The sequence below is a fragment of the Cavia porcellus genome, unplaced genomic scaffold (assembly GCF_034190915.1).
Source record: "Cavia porcellus strain 051 isolate PalLab524CR breed Dunkin Hartley unplaced genomic scaffold, mCavPor4.1 scaffold_3, whole genome shotgun sequence".
Taxonomy (NCBI): domain Eukaryota; kingdom Metazoa; phylum Chordata; class Mammalia; order Rodentia; family Caviidae; genus Cavia; species Cavia porcellus.
The window spans coordinates 3818879-3838002 of NW_026947486.1; positions in this window are offsets into that span (position 1 = coordinate 3818879).

Here is a 19124-nt window from a genome sequence, read left to right on the forward strand (position 1 = left end):
TAAAACACACAGCATTTAGGGAACTCGATATTTAACCAGGTGTCCAGAGTAGTGGCAAACTGTACTTGTGTCAATTTGCTCAAATCCTGTCTTCACAAGAAAGTAAATTCCAGCACGACCAGTGACTAGAGGAGGACACATTTCAAAGGACTTGTAAAAAGTCCAACCCTGAAGTTAGGCCAACACTGAATTTAGATGAAAAGTAGCAGAGTCTGTTAGTCTTTCAAGTTTTAATAGGAGAAACTTATAGCATGTAATAGCTGTTACATGAATAACTTCAGAGCTTTTGGAGAGGTCGAAATCACTATGAGTGAGGGCTTCCCTGACTCACAAAGTTAAAAATAGTAAAACAAACAATTTGAAAAACCAATCAACCAATTAAATACAAACACTAAGTCCAAAGGGTTTCACTGGTTTTAAAACCACTTATGGAATGCACAACAATTGATGAGGCTTACTCTGCATTCTGCTTTACTCAGGCCCGGTACATGAGCAACTGTGAAAGCAAAATTCAAAATGTTATGTGAAGTGACCATTTCATTGTTGAAACCATGACCCAATAGACATTTTCTCTTTTGAAACTTCGTACATTATCCATATATGTTCTCAAAGGGAAGGAATACACAGGATTTAGGCTGAATTTTTTTTTCAGTATTTTGTGTTCCACCAGATTTATTTGAAGATCTCCTGTCCTGCATCCACTGCCCAATGCAGAAGGCCACACATAGGACAACCAACATGAGAACTTCACTTCTACAGCCTGATTAAATCATCATGAGAATATAATTTTCCTTTCATCATCAAAGATTTTTACATCAGATTAACCAGCTCTCTTGCTTTCCCATGTTTTTCCCTGGTTTTTGTACCTTGAAATGGGTGTGCACTCTTCTCAGCCTTGATCTCCATCTTCCCCCGTATTTCCAAACATATTCATCTGGGAAACATGTAAAGATCTTATTCGGGGCTTGTTTCATTGTTTTCAAATATCTGCCCTTGAAATTCAACTTCCACCACTGTCTCTCATATCCAAAGCTATGTACTTGCAGAGGATTTCTGCTGAGAAATTTCACAGAAAGCTCTTATACTGCAGGGGAATGAAGCCAGCAAGTCTTGACTGAATAGCTTAGGGAACAGGACTCAGCCAAATGAAAGACATGACAAGGGAAAAGCGTATGCTCAAGGATAGGACATGGCAGAGATCATCTGCCAGGCCCTGGCATATTTCATATCCCATTGAAAGTACATCCATGTGTAGATTGGCTAGCATTTCCATCCACAAATTCTGAGCAGTGAAGCCTTCAGAGAGAATATTGTGGCATACCAGGCCAAGAATATTCATCCTATTTAAATCTTGCCCTACAAGGTCCTCTGTGCCACTGAGGTCTCCATGGCAACGCCCAGCATTGTGACTCAGGTCTCCTACTGCACACTTGTATCCTAGAGCCTAAAGTCCAGCTCACAATGGTGCTGAGCCAATCACAGCCCATTGTGGTTGCCTGGCAACCACAAGCTTGTGGATTTCTGTGAACAGTTTGAGCCCAACTCTGCAGCTTTCCACCTCATACAACCACAGCCATTCCAATCATGCAGTATTTGATTAACCTCTCTAAGTTGCCTCAGAATTTTCTTTGAAGTTGTGGTGATCAAGCAAATTTGACATATTTTGACAAGTGGAGGGAAGTAATTGTCTCTATCTTTAGCTCTGTTTGTGGTATATGGGGTCCAAAGTGACTAGCCCAGTCTATTCAATTATCAAACTTAGAAAGCCAAATGTTTCAGGGAGGAAAGAAAATGCCACAATGATTTGGGTTCTGCCAAGTTTCTGGTGCCTTGGGAAGCAAACCTGCAAACCATACCTGCAGTCTGTACTGGATTACTGCCACCATGGTAGTATCAGTTCGCACCAAAAGCCAGCAACCAGAAAATGAGACCCAAAATGAAAGTGAATCCTTGCAGTGCATGAATATTTGGAGTGCCTGCTTCAACTATCCAGCTTCCTCGGGGTTCGCTTGTCTGCAACGCTATTTCAAGGAGGTCTGAAGCCATTCCAGCATAACCCTGAACACTAAACATGAGGAATTAGCACTATACCTTATCGCCAGCAGGTTTTCCCAGAATTCAACTGTAACATGGTGAAAGGGAAACCCTTAGAAAAGGGATGCAAATGCCCCTTTCACTAAAAATCCCAGGTATTTTCTCATGGCATGAAATATTTAGACTCCACAACTCATGTAGTGAACCCACGGACCTAGACCAAGTGTGTCTAGTTTAATGTTGTCCTCTTTTTGGAAACAGCATCTTATGTAGTTGTTGAAAGAGGCCTTGAGATAAATTCGTAGCCCAAGATGGACTGGAACTCCCAAGGATCCATCCACCTCAGCCCCCAGATTGCTGGGATTATAGGCATGAGCGACCATGCCAAGCATGTGCACAGAGATTCTTACATAATTTGTGAAATCCCACTACTGGTCTATAGGTAGCTTCTGTGCTTCAGGCTTTAGGAATATGCCTCTCTTTGTTTTGGCTCCCCTTGTTCAGGTGTCCATTTCTACTGTGATAAGCTCCAAGGCCCCAGGCAAGGGAGTGGCTGCCCTTCCTCTGGTGTGCCTTGCATGATTACAGCCCAGGTGAACAGGGTTCAAATATATTGGATCCTGTGCATTTGAAGAGGAAATGAGGAGAGATTCATGAGTTAATGTGGACATGCCAGGGAATTGAGGGGCCATGATAGAGACAAAACTTCAGGCCATGGGCTGAAGGCTGAGGATTCTGTACCTCTAGCTTCTTGAATAGTGGGCCTGCTGAGCAATTGTGTGCTCTCAAATGTAATTTGATGGGTTTTGTTTTAATTTATTTTGTTTTTTGCTTTGGTTTTTTACATGGAAGGAACTGTACCATGGTTTAAAGAAGCTGGAGTGTCTTACCTAAGAGAAATTTGCAAAAAGGGACAATTCAGCAGCCAAGAATTTCTCAAATGCCCTTGGTGTTTTAAAAAAAGTGACATAAAGTTGAGCGTGTCATGTCCATGTCTCTTTACAAAAGATTTTTCCTCCTGTTTGATAGGAATTACTGTTTCTTTGAAAGGTCAACCTGCACTGAAATAAAGATAATCCCTCCTTTCCTCATTCTGCTTGAAACCACATCCTTTGTTAGTTATATTTTCTTACACAGAAACACTTGGAGATGACTACAGCAAGAGTTTCCCGTTGGTGGAATTTCCACGGAGACACATGAAGTAATACTGCACAACTTCAAGTGAAGTGCACTGTCCCTTGACAATGGCAAGTCTGGGCAAACCTCTAGTAACTGAAAATCTTAGAAAGTCTAAAAGTGAGTGAATGAAAGTGGGCCTCTCCACATTTGGAGAGGGCCTCTCCTGAAGCACACATTTGTGGAAAAAGTAATTATGAGAGACGCATGAACTCCCAAAACGGAATGGAAATTTTCTTGTTTAGGCCTGGAACGCTATGGCCTGGAGCCCTGTGTTTCTAACTGGATGAGCAAAGTGTGAGCAGAGATCAAAGTAAAACACACAGCATTTAGGGAACTCGATATTTAACCAGGTGTCCAGAGTAGTGGCAAACTGTACTTGTGTCAATTTGCTCAAATCCTGTCTTCACAAGAAAGTAAATTCCAGCACGACCAGTGACTAGAGGAGGACACATTTCAAAGGACTTGTAAAAAGTCCAACCCTGAAGTTAGGCCAACACTGAATTTAGATGAAAAGTAGCAGAGTCTGTTAGTCTTTCAAGTTTTAATAGGAGAAACTTATAGCATGTAATAGCTGTTACATGAATAACTTCAGAGCTTTTGGAGAGGTCGAAATCACTATGAGTGAGGGCTTCCCTGACTCACAAAGTTAAAAATAGTAAAACAAACAATTTGAAAAACCAATCAACCAATTAAATACAAACACTAAGTCCAAAGGGTTTCACTGGTTTTAAAACCACTTATGGAATGCACAACTATTGATTAGGCTTACTCTGCATTCTGCTTTACTCAGGCCCGGCACATGAGCAACTGTGAAAGCAAAATTCAAAATGATATGTGAAGTGACCATTTCATTGTTGAAACCATGACCCAATAGACATTTTCTCTTTTGAAACTTCGTACATTATCCTTATATGTTCTCAAAGGGAAGGAATACACAGGATTTAAGCTGAATTTTTTTTTTCAGTATTTTGTGTTCCACCAGATTTATTTGAAGATCTCCTGTCCTGCATCCACTGCCCAATGCAGAAGGCCACACATAGGACAACCAACATGAGAACTTCACTTCTACAGCCTGATTAAATCATCATGAGAATATAATTTTCCCTTCATCATCAAAGATTTTTACATCAGATTAACCAGCTCTCTTGCTTTCCCATGTTTTTCCCTGGTTTTTGTACCTTGAAATGGGTGTGCACTCTTCTCAGCCTTGATCTCCATCTTCCCCCGTATTTCCAAACACATTCATCTGGGAAACATGTAAAGATCTTATTCGGGGCTTGTTTCATTGTTTTCAAATATCTGCCCTTGAAATTCAACTTCCACCACTGTCTCTCCTATCCAAAGCTATGTACTTGCAGAGGATTTCTGCTGAGAAATTTCACAGAAAGCTCTTATACTGCAGGTGAATGATGCCAGCAAGTCTTGACTGAATAGCTTAGGGAACAGGACTCAGCCAAATGACAGACATGACAAGGGAAAAGCGTATGCTCAAGGATAGGACATGGCAGAGATCATCTGCCAGGCCCTGGCATATTTCATATCCCATTGAAAGTACATCCATGTGTAGATTGGCTAGCATTTCCATCCACAAATTCTGAGCAGTGAATCCTTCAGAGAGAATATTGTGGCATACCATGCCAAGAATATTCATCCTATTTAAATCTTGCCCTACAAGGTCCTCTGTGCCACTGAGGTCTCCATGGCAACGCCCAGCATTGTGACTCAGGTCTCCTACTGCACACTTGTATCCTAGAGCCTAAAGTCCAGCTCACAATGGTGCTCAGCCAATCACAGCCCATTGTGGTTGCCTGGCAACCACAAGCTTGTGGATTTCTGTGAACTGTTTCAGCCCAACTCTGCAGCTTTCCACCTCATACAACCACAGCCATTCCAATCATGCAGTATTTGATTAGCCTCTCTATGTTGCCTCAGAATTTTTTTTACAGTTGTAGTGATCAAGAAAATTTGACATATTTTGAGAAGTGGAGGGAAGTCATTGGAAAACCTTTTGGTATGTCTGAGGTCTATGGGTTCTGTTATAACTTGAGCCCCAGTATAAAATCCAAGGAGGCAAGAGACCGAAAATTTAGTGGCAAAGTCTTTATTTCCAGGCCTGGCGACCAGTCTCCGGGAGCCAATTTGGAGACTGTCCCCTAGAAGCTGAAGGGAGGACTTTAAAAAGGGCTGGAGGAAAGGGCGGGGGGAGAGAAACAAAGAAACCTGTAGAGCAATCAAACTTGTTGACCCGAGTCTGGAAACTGTATTGCTGTCTACTTAGCTCTGACAATCTCGGGAGTTCCTGGTGTTTTTTAAAAATTATTTCCATCCTGCAGACTGACATTATCTCAGAGTGGCACGTCTGCAGCAATATTTGGAGAAGAAAGTGGACAGTTAATTATCTCAGGACAGCTTGTCTTCGCTAGTGAGTGCGAAGGGGTCACAAGTTATGAGACGCTGGAACTTAAGTTTTACGAAGACCTGATATCTAACTCATTTGATACATACAGAACAAAAGGAAAGCACCGATTGGGGTTTGGGCCATAGTATTACCCGGTAATTTGTTTAAGCTAAGCAGTTCTTAAAATTGGGGCAGGCTCATTTTACAACAGATCATCACCGGGTCAGGGGGAGGTCACCAGAAACCCAAATTCTTTATGGCCTAGATAGATAGGTGAGGGGAGAGGGAGGCAATAAGGCGCCATACAGAACAGAAAACGGCGGTAATGTGTCAAGGTCAGGGTAAAGGGTTAAACTCACACGCAAATCTCTCTGCACACAAGCAGGTTACTTTAAACAAATGTAAATTAATTGCCATTTTAGTTTTCCTTAGCTCTTTAGCGGAGAATAGAGGCTCCTAGCAGTGATTAACAACCCTTGTTAGCTTGTTTTAGCACAGCTTCTGTAGTTTGTAGAGAGCAACAATGGTTAACATATCAATTAGGTGAGATTCTTGCAATTCTTTACAGAGGAGAGTGTTGCTCAACAGATCAATTAGGTCCCTTAACATATCAGTTAGGGAAAAACGATAAAACAAACACATTTAGTAAGCCCCTATACAGGTTTGCTATAATACACATATAACAAAGCTATTTTCTTAGGGTACAACATTCCCCACTGATTTTAGTCAGTGTGTCAAATCATTGACTCCTTAGCGTCTGTTTATAACCTTGTATGTGTCTTTAAAATTATAAGCTTTTAAGAACTTTGACATAGTTTATCAACTTGTTTATAACACAAGGCCCAGTAGGAGGATTAACAAAGGTCTTGTAGCTGTCATTAAAGCTGTTAACCAAAAGGAGAAAGAAAACCAACATTTAAATTTACTCTGTTTTATCATATAAGTAACAATTTTTAAGTCAGACAGAGGCCTCTTAGGGGTCTCTACAAAAGAGGAGAACACAAAATTATCAGTTATATTAGACAATCTTAAGCTTTAAAGTGTTCTTGGAAGAAATGACAGTTTATTTATCCGCAGGCTAATGGTCTTTTGAAGCTGGGACCTGTCTGCAGTGGGAACGTTGAATCTAGGCAGGCTTTCAGCTACTTTGACAGTCCATTGCAGCTCAAGTGATTTATGGTGAGGTCGCTTGTCTAGGTGCCTAGGCTCTTTAGCTCGCAGTGGGCAGCAACGAAATAACCAGTGGATGGAAGTCAGAGCTGGCTGAAAAGTCTGGGGGAGACTTAATAAGATCTTGATTAGTTAAATCAGCTAATTTTTAGAAACCTTTAATGATAAGAGGAAGATCTCTTATATAAAACCTCAAAAGAGGAAATATCTGCAACATAGGGGATGCATCACGCACACAAAGGGGCAGAAGGAAAAGAGACTTACCCAGTTTTCGCCAGTTTTTAAGGCCATTAGTAATTATAGTCTTTAAAATCTAACTTATCTTTTTATCTCTCCTGAACTCTGAGGCTGGTAAGCCCAATCGAGTTTTTAATTGATCTGTAAAGCTTAGGTTAATTTGAGTTATTAGGCTATAAAAGCCAGGCCATTGTCGGACCCCATGGATAAAAAGGGAGACCAAATCAGGGAAACTGCTATCAGAGCTGACTCAGACTAAGTAGAAAATGCTTTTACTCATCTAATGAAAGTATCAACCATTATAACATTTATATCCTTGAAGTTTTAGGCTTTTTATTTTTGTAAAATCTATTTTTTAGTGTTTTTAGGCATAGTCTCACGATAACTAGTGGTTTCTATTTGTTGCAGTACTTTTAGATTTACCAATTGGCACTGAGGGCATCTGAAGCTCACAGACTGGGCTAGCTTGATATTAGCCCCCGGGAATCTCTCGGAAGTTGAGCTGCCCGATGCTGGTCTTTTTAAGTATAAATGGGCTCTGACAAAGAAAATAGGTGGGATCAGCAGTAATGTCAAGCTTATCTCAATCCCCACTGATTTTGGGGCTTTTTGGCTATCTTTTGGAAGGTGGCATTTGTCAAATTATTTTTTCCTATAACAAGATCATCTTCTGCCCAATGGCTTATACAGCAGATAGTAGCCATTTTCTTTGGCATCTAGATGGCAGCCAACAAGTCCAAATTTGGGGAGCAATTTAATCTTTTGACTCCAGAAGACAATAAACCCCATTTTTGATAAAGACAACTTGAGGCCTCAGTGTGGGCAATGGGTTTAGCCCACTATGTTGATGTCTCTGGCTCTAAGATTTGTTCCCATAGAACCTGAGATTTTGTGTAACGGCAGCTCCCAAGACCCGCTTACCTTGATAGACGTAGCTGCTTCCATCAGAGAAGTAGGATGGAACTCTAGATAATGGCTTATCCACTAGATAAGGTCGAAGTCCCGTCAGGTGATCAATGACCTCAGTACAATTGTAATGAGGCAACGAGGTGTCATCCTCAGGCAGCAAAGTAGCCAGAGTTTGAAGCTGCTGTTTCCAGAAATAGTGCCTGATAATGTATGGCTCAGGAATTAGACATCCGCAGTCTGATGGGGCCTTGATGAGAGTCTCCAGGGAACAGGAAGAAACAAGAGTTTGTGTCCAAAAGTCAATTTTTAAGCTTCCTTTATGAGGGGGCCACTGAGGAAATCACCACAGACAGGGTGGCCATCTGGTTGTTACAGAATCAAGTGTCTTGGAAAGGTAGATAACAGACCTCTGCCAGGGTCCCAAACTCTGGATCAGTCCTGTGGCTCCTAGAAATTTTGCACTTGTCTTTTAGTCACAGGGACTGGAATCTGTTATATGGCTCACAACAACCAGTGCAGTCTTTCTTTGTGTAGACTGGTTTTGACAAGGTCGGGGGGACTTGTATCAGAGCAGTTACTTTCTCGGCTGGCCCCTCTGATGTGATTGCTACTCTTTGAGAGGCCTGATCTGCCAAATTGTTTCCTCAGGTGAATAGCAGCAATCTGCCGACAGCCAGACTGTTGCCAGCAAATCTAGGATCTGTGGAGCCACCCCCCCTTTTTTTAAATCTTTGCCCTGGCCGAGGTTAAGAGACCTCGCTCTTAATAGATGGCTCCATGTACATGTATAGTAGCAAAAGCATATCTACTATCAGTATAGATGTTTACCCTCTTTTTTGTGGCTAGTTTTAGTACCTCAGTCAAAGCAATGAGCTCCACCTTTTGGACAGAGATGCCAGGCTCTAACCGCTTAACCCAGAGTACCTCCTTTTGGTGGTCACTGCTGCCCCGGCCACTCATCTGCCTCTGCCATTCTGGATGAAGCTGCTTCCATCTGTGAAATTTCTCAGGTCGTTGTCAGGCATAAGGGTGGCTGGGTTTAAAACTGAAGAAGTCTTGAAAACTATCAATTCTGGGTCTAGGAGCAGGGCCTAATAGTGTGAGATTTTAGCACTCACATTTTTAGGAGGGGTTTTGATAAGAGTCTCTAAACTGTGGGAGGTCACTACAGAAATCTTCTGTCCAAAAGTGAGGTTTTTTTTTTTGTTTTGTTTTGTTTTGTTTTGTTTTTTTTTTTTTTTTTTTTGGCCTCTTTTAAGTAGCATCGCCACAGCGGCCAGAATTTTAGGCATGGAGGCCACCCTCTTGTTACTGGATTGAGCCTTTTGGAAAGATAGGCTATAGGCCTCTTTCAAGAGCCAATGTCCTGGGTTAGGACTCCTTTGGCAATGCCCCTGAGTTCATCTACGAACAAGGTGAATGGCTTGGTAACATCAGGGAGTCCCAGGGCTGGGGCCTCTGTCAAGGCCCACTTGAGTTGCCGCAAGGTCCAGTTTATATTTATCAGTCCAGTTTAGTGAGTTTTTTCCTTAAGGGAGCCCTATAGGGGGTGAGCTGTTTCAGTAAAATTTAGAATCTACAGCCTGGAGTATCCGACAGCTCCCAGAAATTCGCGCACCTGTTTCTTAGTTTCTGGAAATGGGATCTGCAATATAGCCTGGACACTTTTTTTAGACAAAATCCTCCTTTTTTTTTTTTTTTGCAATTTGTAGTCCAGATGAGTCACAGCCTGACAGCACAATTGTGCCCTTTTAGTCGAGACTTTATAGCCTAATTGCCCCAAAGTCCTTAACAGTTTCTCAGTTGTCTCTTGACAAGCTTACAAGCTTCTGTGGGGGTCGAGGCTATTAACAAGTCATCCATGTGTTGGAGGAGCACTATCTCAGGGTGTTTTTTTTTTTTTAATTTTAAAAGATCTCTTATTAATGTCTCATCAAAAAGAGTGGGAGAGTTCTTGTAACCCTGAGGTAAATGTGTCCGGGTCAGCTGTTTTTTTACCCCCGTATCTGGGTCAGTCCATTCAAAGGCAAAAAGGAGTTGACTCACCAGAGTAAGTGGCAAAGTGAAGAAAGCATCTTTCAGGTTCAGAACAGAGTACCAGGTGTTCTCAGGATTTGGCACTGTTGGGTATAGACTCAGAACTCATGTATTAACTCTCCGAGATCCTGTACAGAGCGATAGTTATTTGTCCCTGGCTTCAGTGACTAGAAGCAAGGGCATGTTCCAGGGAGAGACACAAGGAATGAGAATATCATTGTCTCTTAGCCTCTGCATGTGGACTTTAAATCCCTTTCCGGGCCTGCAGGCTTATCGGGCATTGTCACAAGCAGAAGGGGCATGCTTGGGGTAAGAGCTCCATCAGAAGGGGGACTTGGCTGACTGCTAGCCCTGGAGGATTGTCTTCTGCCCAGACTTCTGGAATCTCCTGATTCCATTTGCCCAACAGTTTTAACTCTAAGTCAGTTGTGAGGACTCAGGTACGCTGGACAAATTTTCCAGTAGACGGTAATTTTTTTAGTTTTAAAAGACCTTTTGTGCTATCTCTATCAACTGGCTGAGGGGCATTTTTTTTTTAAACTCTCAAACCTTTGTAATCTTTTTTCTAACATGTGGGGCCGACTGAGTTGCAAAGAGACCAACTGGCGATACTAGGGAAACCTCCTTACCTCTGGATGTCCAATCGGCTTGGGACAAAAGGACAACATGGTTTTGGCATTCCATATCAGAGAGCAGGCTTTATCTGGATGGCACACCACCTTTTGTCCCAGGGTGCCACCTGGCAGGCCATCATTTTACTGAAATTACATACTTAACAAAAAGAAGCTTTTTCATAGGTAACAAAATTGTGCCATATAATCTCCCAGAGGTCCACAGCACATGTGAAAACTTATATCTTATCTCTATTATCATCTATAATCTCATATTAATGGAAACACTTTGCAGCAAAGGTTTAGAATCTTATAAATAAATCTATCAAAACTGATCTAATACTGTCAAACTTTGAACACATTTACTTCTTGTCAAACCTGTTGTCTTCAGTACTATAAACCAAGACAAAATTTATATCATCTCGAGCTTTTTATAACTTACAATATACCTCTAAGTTTTATCTTTTTTTTACATTTTGGCACAGCAGACATTTTACTTGAAGACAAACCACTTTCTTTGTCCCTCTTTTTTACTATCACCAGTTAATTATCTCTTTTTTTGCTTCTCAGACAACATTAAAACTCTCAACAAAACCCTTGAAGTTACCTTCTAGTAGTCTAAAACATATTTAATTAATTTTATGTCTTTTTACCACATTAAAATGCTGGGGTTTTTTAAAGCTATAACCTTTTAACTGGCTCAATTACAGTATGACCTGGTTTTTACTTGGTAAAGTTGATATGATTCTTAAAACCATAAATATACACATATATGTGCACATATATTTACTTTTTAACCAGAAAGAAAAATACTCCTTTTAAAAGGCATGCCAAGGTTGCAAGCAATCAGTTGAAGACTTACATATTAAACAAGGCGCCACAACATTAAAGACACAAACAAAGGGTGCTTTTTGCACAGTTTGGTGAGCTAAAGGAAATAATTTTTCTTATTATGAAGCTTGAATCTAATAAGCCATATGGATCCTGCAACAGAAATGGGCAACAAGCCCCTAAGTTAGTAACAAATCCAAACAGGCAAACAATTTTAAAGAACAAAAACACTGCACATCAATATCTAAATCCCTTTGTCCATTCTGGGCTCGTAGAAGGGGTTCCTAGGAGAGAATGTTCTGTTAGATTTAGGGTAACCAAAAGGAGAACAATTAGAACAAATGGACAAACAAACAGACATACAAGATGAGACAAGCTGCAGCAAAAATGGCCTTTGCCCCAAAATTAGTCAAATTTTGGGATCTGGAGGAATTAACAAATTAACCAACAGAGTGGTTCCTCACCCGGTGCAGAGTCACAAATGGCAAAAACCAATTGACTCTGTCCTCAGGAGGTTTCACTTCCCAAATTAAGGGCGTCCCCTTCCAAACGGAGCTGTTCCCCACCCGGGGCAGAGTCACAAATGGACAGAATTTGTCCTACAAACCAACTGACTCTGTCCTCGGGTGGTTCCCGCTCCCAAATTGAGGGCGTCCCCTCAAAATTACAAATTGACCGCGGCCCAAACAAATCCTCCAGAGCACTTACTTTCAAATGTTCAAAAATGAGTCTGGGGTCTTGCTTCCATCCAGGGTGAGCCCCCAAATGTTATAACTTGAGCCCCGGTATAAAATCCAAGGAGGCAAGAGACCGAAAATTTAGTGGCAAAGGCTATATTTCCAGGCCTGGCGACCAGTCTCCGGGAGCCAATTTGGAGACTGTCCCCTAGAAGCTGAAGGGAGGACTTTAAAAAGGGGCTGGAGGAAAGGGCGGGGGGAGAGAAACAAAGAAACCTGTAGAGCCATCAAACTTGTTGACCCGAGTCTGGAAACTGTATTGCTGTCTACTTAGCTCTGACAATCTCGGGAGTTCCTGGTGTTTTTTAAAAATTATTTCCATCCTGCAGACTGACATTATCTCAGAGTGGCACGTCTGCAGCAATATTTGGAGAAGAAAGTGGACAGTTAATTATCTCAGGACAGCTTGTCTTCGCTAGTGAGTGCGAAGGGGTCACAAGTTATGAGACGCTAGAACTTAAGTTTTACGAAGACCTGATATCTAACTCATTTGATACATACGGAACAAAAGGAAAGCACCGATTGGGGTTTGGGCCATAGTATTACCCGGTAATTTGTTTAAGCTAAGCAGTTCTTAAAATTGGGGCAGGCTCATTTTACAACAGATCATCACCGGGTCAGGGGGAGGTCACCAGAAACCCAAATTCTTTATGGCCTAGATACATAGGTGAGGGGAGAGGGAGGCAATAAGGCGCCATACAGAACAGAAAACGGCGGTAATGTGTCAAGGTCAGGGTAAAGGGTTAAACTCACACGCAAATCTCTCTGCACACAAGCAGGTTACTTTAAACAAATGTAAATTAATTGCCATTTTAGTTTTCCTTAGCTCTTTAGCGGAGAATAGAGGCTCCTAGCAGTGATTAACAACCCTTGTTAGCTTGTTTTAGCACAGCTTCTGTAGTTTGTAGAGAGCAACAATGGTTAACATATCAATTAGGTGAGATTCTTGCAATTCTTTACAGAGGAGAGTGTTGCTCAACAGATCAATTAGGTCCCTTAACATATCAGTTAGGGAAAAACGATAAAACAAACACATTTAGTAAGCCCCTATACAGGTTTGCTATAATACACATATAACAAAGCTATTTTCTTAGGGTACAACAGGTTCCAAACTTGACTACACCAGTCTTTTAAATTTTCAAACCTAGAGCCTAAAATCCCCCTCACAGTGATGTTCAGGCAATCTCAGCCCAGTGTGGTTGCCTGGCAACCACAAGCCTGTGGATTTCTGTGAACAGTTTCAGCCCAACTCTGCAGCTTTCCACCTCATACAACCACAGCCATTCCAATCATGCAGTATTTGATTAACCTCTCTAAGTTGCCTCAGAATTTTCTTTGAAGTTGTGGTGATCAAGCAAATTTGAAATATTTTGACAAGTGGAGGGAAGTCATTGGCTCTGTCTTTAGCTCTGTTTGTGGTATATGGGGTCCAAAGGTGACTAGCCCAGTCTATTCAATTATCAAACTTAGAAAGCCAAATGTTTCAAGGGAGGAAAGAAAATGCCACAATGATTTGGGTTCTGCCAAGTTTCTGGTGGCTTGGGAAGCAAACCTGCAAACCATACATGCAGTGTCTGATGGATTACTGCCACCATGGTAGTATCATTTAGCACTAAAAGCCAGAAACCAGAAGATGAGACCCAAACTGAAAGTGAATCCTTGCAGTGCATGAATATTTGGAGTGCCTGCTTCAACTATCCAGCTTCCTCGGGGTTCACTTGTCTGCAATCGCTATTTCAAGGAGGTCTGCAGCCATTCCAGCATAACCCTGAACACAAAACATGAGGTATTAGCACAATACCTTATCACCAGCAGGTTTTCCCAGAATTCAAATGTAACATGGTGAAAGGGAAACCCTTAGAAAAGGGATGCAAATGCCCCTTTCACTAAAAATCCCAGGTATTTTCTCATGGCATGGAATATTTAGACTCCACAACTCATGTAGTGAACCCAGGGACCGAGACCAAGTGTATCTAGTTTAATGTTGTCCTCTTTTTGGAAACAGCATCTTATGTAGTTGTTGAAAGAGGCCTTGAGATAAATTCGTAGCCCAAGATGGACTGGAACTCCCAAGGATCCATCCACCTAAGCCCCCAGATTACTGGGATTATAGGCATGAGCGACCATGCCAAGCATGTGCACAGAGATTCTTACATAATTTGTGAAATCCCACTACTGGTCTATAGGTAGCTTCTGTGCTTCAGGCTTTAGGAATATGCCTCTCTTTGTTTTGGCTCCCCTTGTTCAGGTGTCCATTTCTATTGTGATAAGCTCCAAGGCCCCAGGCAAGGGAGTGGCTGCCCTTCCTCTGGTGTGTCCATGGATGATTACAGCCCAGGTGAACAGGGTTCAAATATATTGGATCCTGTGCATTTGAAGAGGAAATGAGTAAAGATTCATGAGTTAATGTGGACATGCCAGGGAATTGAGGGGCCATGATAGAGACAAAACTTCAGGCCATGGGCTGAAGGCTGAGGATTCTGTACCTCTAGCTTCTTGAATAGTGGGCCTGCTGAGCAATTGTGTGCTCTCAAATGTAATTTGATGGGTTTTGTTTTAATTTATTTTGTTTTTTGCTTTGGTTTTTTACATGGAAGGAACTGTACCATGGTTTAAAGAAGCTGGAGTGTCTTACCTAGGAGAAATTTGCAAAAAGGGACAATTCAGCAGCCAAGAATTTCTCAAATGCCCTTGGCATTTTAAAAAAAGTGACATAAATTTGAGCGTGTCATGTCCAGGTCTCTTTACAAAAGATTTTACCTCCTATTTGATAGGAATTACTGTTTCTTTGAAAGGTCAACCTGCACTGAAATAAAGATAATACCTCCTGTCCTCATTCTGCTTGAAACCACATCCTTTGTTAGTTATATTTTCTTACACAGAAACACTTGGAGATGACTACAGCAAGAGTTTCCCATTGGTGGAATTTCCACGGAGACACATGAAGTAATACTGCACAACTTCAAGTGAAGTGCACTGTCCCTTGACAATGGCAAGTCTGGGCAAACCTCTAGTAACTGAAAATCTTAGAAAGTCTAAAAGTGAGTGAATGAAAGTGGGCCTCTCCACATTTGGACAGGGCCTCTCCTGAAGCACACATTTGTGGAAAAAGTAATTATGAGAGACGCATGAACTCCCAAAACGGAATGGAAATTTTCTTGTTTAGGCCTGGAACGCTATGGCCTGGAGCCCTGTGTTTCTAACTGGATGAGCAAAGTGTGAGCAGAGATCAAAGTAAAACACACAGCATTTAGGGAACTCGATATTTAACCAGGTGTCCAGAGTAGTGACAAACTGTACTTGTGTCAATTTGCTCAAATCCTGTCTTCACAAGAAAGTAAATTCCAGCACGACCAGTGACTAGAGGAGGACACATTTCAAAGGACTTGTAAAAAGTCCAACCCTGAAGTTAGCCCAACACTGAATTTAGATGAAAAGTAGCAGAGTCTGTTAGTCTTTCAAGTTTTAATAGGAGAAACTTATAGCATGTAATAGCTGTTACATGAATAACTTCAGAGCTTTTGGAGAGGTCGAAATCACTATGAGTGAGGGCTTCCCTGACTCACAAAGTTAAAAATAGTAAAACAAACAATTTGAAAAACCAATCAACCAATTAAATACAAACACTAAGTCCAAAGGGTTTCACTGGTTTTAAAACCACTTATGGAATGCACAACTACTGATGAGGCTTACTCTGCATTCTGCTTTACTCAGGCCCGGCACATGAGCAACTGTGAAAGCAAAATTCAAAATGTTATGTGAAGTGACCATTTCATTGTTGAAACCATGACCCAATAGACATTTTCTCTTTTGAAACTTCGTACATTATCCATATATGTTCTCAAAGTGAAGGAATACACAGGATTTAGGCTGAATTTTTTTTTCAGTATTTTGTGTTCCACCAGATTTATTTGAAGATCTCCTGTCCTGCATCCACTGCCCAATGCAGAAGGCCACACATAGGACAACCAACATGAGAACTTCACTTCTACAGCCTGATTAAATCATCATGAGAATATAATTTTCCTTTCATCATCAAAGATTTTTACATCAGATTAACCAGCTCTCTTGCTTTCCCATGTTTTTCCCTGGTTTTTTACCTTGAAATGGGTGTGCACTCTTCTCAGCCTTGATCTCCATCTTCCCCCGTATTTCCAAACATATTCATCTGGGAAACATGTAAAGATCTTATTCGGGGCTTGTTTCATTGTTTTCAAATATCTGCCCTTGAAATTCAACTTCCACCACTGTCTCTCCTATCCAAAGCTATGTACTTGCAGAGGATTTCTGCTGAGAAATTTCACAGAAAGCTCTTATACTGCAGGTGAATGATGCCAGCAAGTCTTGACTGAATAGCTTAGGGAACAGGACTCAGCCAAATGACAGACATGACAAGGGAAAAGCATATGCTCAAGGATAGGACATGGCAGAGATCATCGGCCAGGCCCTGGCATATTTCATATCCCATTGAAAGTACATCCATGTGTAGATTGGCTAGCATTTCCATCCACAAATTCTGAGCAGTGAAGCCTTCAGAGAGAATATTGTGGCATACCAGGCCAAGAATATTCATCCTATTTAAATATTGCCCTACAAGGTCCTCTGTGCCACTGAGGTCTCCATGGCAATGCCCAGCATTGTGACTCAGGTCTCCTACTGCACACTTGTATCCTAGAGCCTAAAGTCCAGCTCACAATGGTGCTCAGCCAATCACAGCCCATTGTGGTTTTCTGGCAACCACAAGCTTGTGGATTTCTGTGAACTGTTTCAGCCCAACTCTGCAGCTTTCCACCTCATACAACCACAGCCATTCCAATCATGCAGTATTTGATTAGCCTCTCTATGTTGCATCAGAATTTTTTTTACAGTTGTAGTGATCAAGAAAATTTGACGTATTTTGAGAAGTGGAGGGAAGTCATTGGAAAACCTTTTGGTATGTCTGAGGTCTATGGGTTCCAAACTTGACTACCCCAGTCTTTTAAATTTTCAAGCCTAGAGCCTAAAATCCCCCTCACAGTGATGTTCAGCCAATCTCAGCCCAGTGTGGTTGCCTGGCAACCACAAGCCTGTGGATTTCTGTGAACAGTTTCAGCCCAACTCTGCAGCTTTCCACCTCATACAACCACAGCCATTCCAATCATGCAGTATTTGATTAACCTGTCTAAGTTGCCTCAGAATTTTCTTTGAAGTTGTGGTGATCAAGCAAATTTGACATATTTTGACAAGTGGAGGGAAGTAATTGGGTCTGTCTTTAGCTCTGTTTGAGGTATATAGGGTCCAAACTTGAATAGCCCAGTCTATTCAATTATCAAACTTAGAAAGCCAAATGTTTCAAGGGAGGAAAGAAAATGCCACAATGATTTGGGTTCTACCAAGTTTCTGGTGGCTTGGGAAGCAAACCTGCAAACCATACATGCAGTCTCTGCTGGATTACTGCCACCATGGTAGTATCAGTTAGCACTAAAAGCCAGCAACCAGAAGATGAGACCCAAAATGAAAGTGAATCCTTGCAGTGCATGAATATTTGGAGTGCCTGCTTCAACTATCCATCTTCCTTGGTGTTCACTTGTCTGCAATCGCTATTTCAAGGAGGTCTGCAGCCATTCCAGCATAACCCTGAACACTAAACATGAGGTATTAGCACAATACCTTATCACCAGCAGGTTTTCCCAGAATTCAAATGTAACATGGTGAAAGGGAAACCCTTAGAAAAGGGATGCAAATGCCCCTTTCACTAAAAATCCCAGGTATTTTCTCATGGCATGGAATATTTAGACTCCACAACTCATGTAGTGAACCCAGGGACCTAGACCAAGTGTGTCTAGTTTAATGTTGTCTTCTTTTTGGAAACAGCATCTTATGTAGTTGTTGAAAGAGGCCTTGAGATAAATTCGTAGCCCAAGATGGACTGGAACTCCCAAGGATCCATCCACCTCAGCCCCCAGATTGCTGGGATTATAGGCATGAGCGACCATGCCAAGCATATGCACAGAGATTCTTACATAATTTGTGAAATCCCACTACTGGTCTATAGGTAATTTCGGTGCTTCAGGCTTTAGGAATATGCCTCTCTTTGTTTTGGCTCCCCTTGTTCAGGTGTCCATTTCTATTGTGATAAGCTCCAAGGCCCCAGGCAAGGGAGTGGCTGCCCGTCCTCTGGTGTGTCCTTGGATGATTACAGCCCAGGTGAACAGGGTTCAAATATATTGGATCCTGTGCATTTGAAGAGGAAATGAGTAAAGATTCATGAGTTAATGTGGACATGCCAGGGAATTGAGGGGCCATGATAGAGACAAAACTTCAGGCCATGGACCCAAGGCTGAGGATTCTCTACCTCTAGCTTCTTGAATAGTGGGCCTGCTGAGCAATTGTGTGCTCTCAAATGTAATTTGATGGGTTTTGTTTTAATTTATTTTGTTTTTTGCTTTGGTTTTTTACATGGAAGGAACTGTACCATGGTTTAAAGAAGCTGGAGTGTCTTACCTAAGAGAAATTTGCAAAAAGGGACAATTCAGCAGCCAAGAATTACTCAAATGCCCTTGGCGTTTTAAAAAAAGTGACATAAAGTTGAGCGTGTCATGTCCATGTCTCTTTACAAAAGATTTTACCTCCTATTTGATAGGAATTACTGTTTCTTTGAAAGGTCAACCTGCACTGAAATAAAGATAATCCCTCCTTTCCTCATTCTGCTTGAAACCACATTCTTTGTTAGTTATATTTTCTTACACAGAAACACTTGGAGATGACTACAGCAAGAGTTTCCCATTGGTGGAATTTCCACGGAGACACATGAAGTAATACTGCACAACTTCAAGTGAAGTGCACTGTCCCTTGACAATGGCAAGTTTGGGCAAACCTCTAGTAACTGAAAATCTTAGAAAGTCTAAAAGTGAGTGAATGAAAATGGGCCTCTCCACATTTGGACAGGGCCTCTCCTGAAGCACACATTTGTTTAAAAAGTAATTATGAGAGACGCATGAA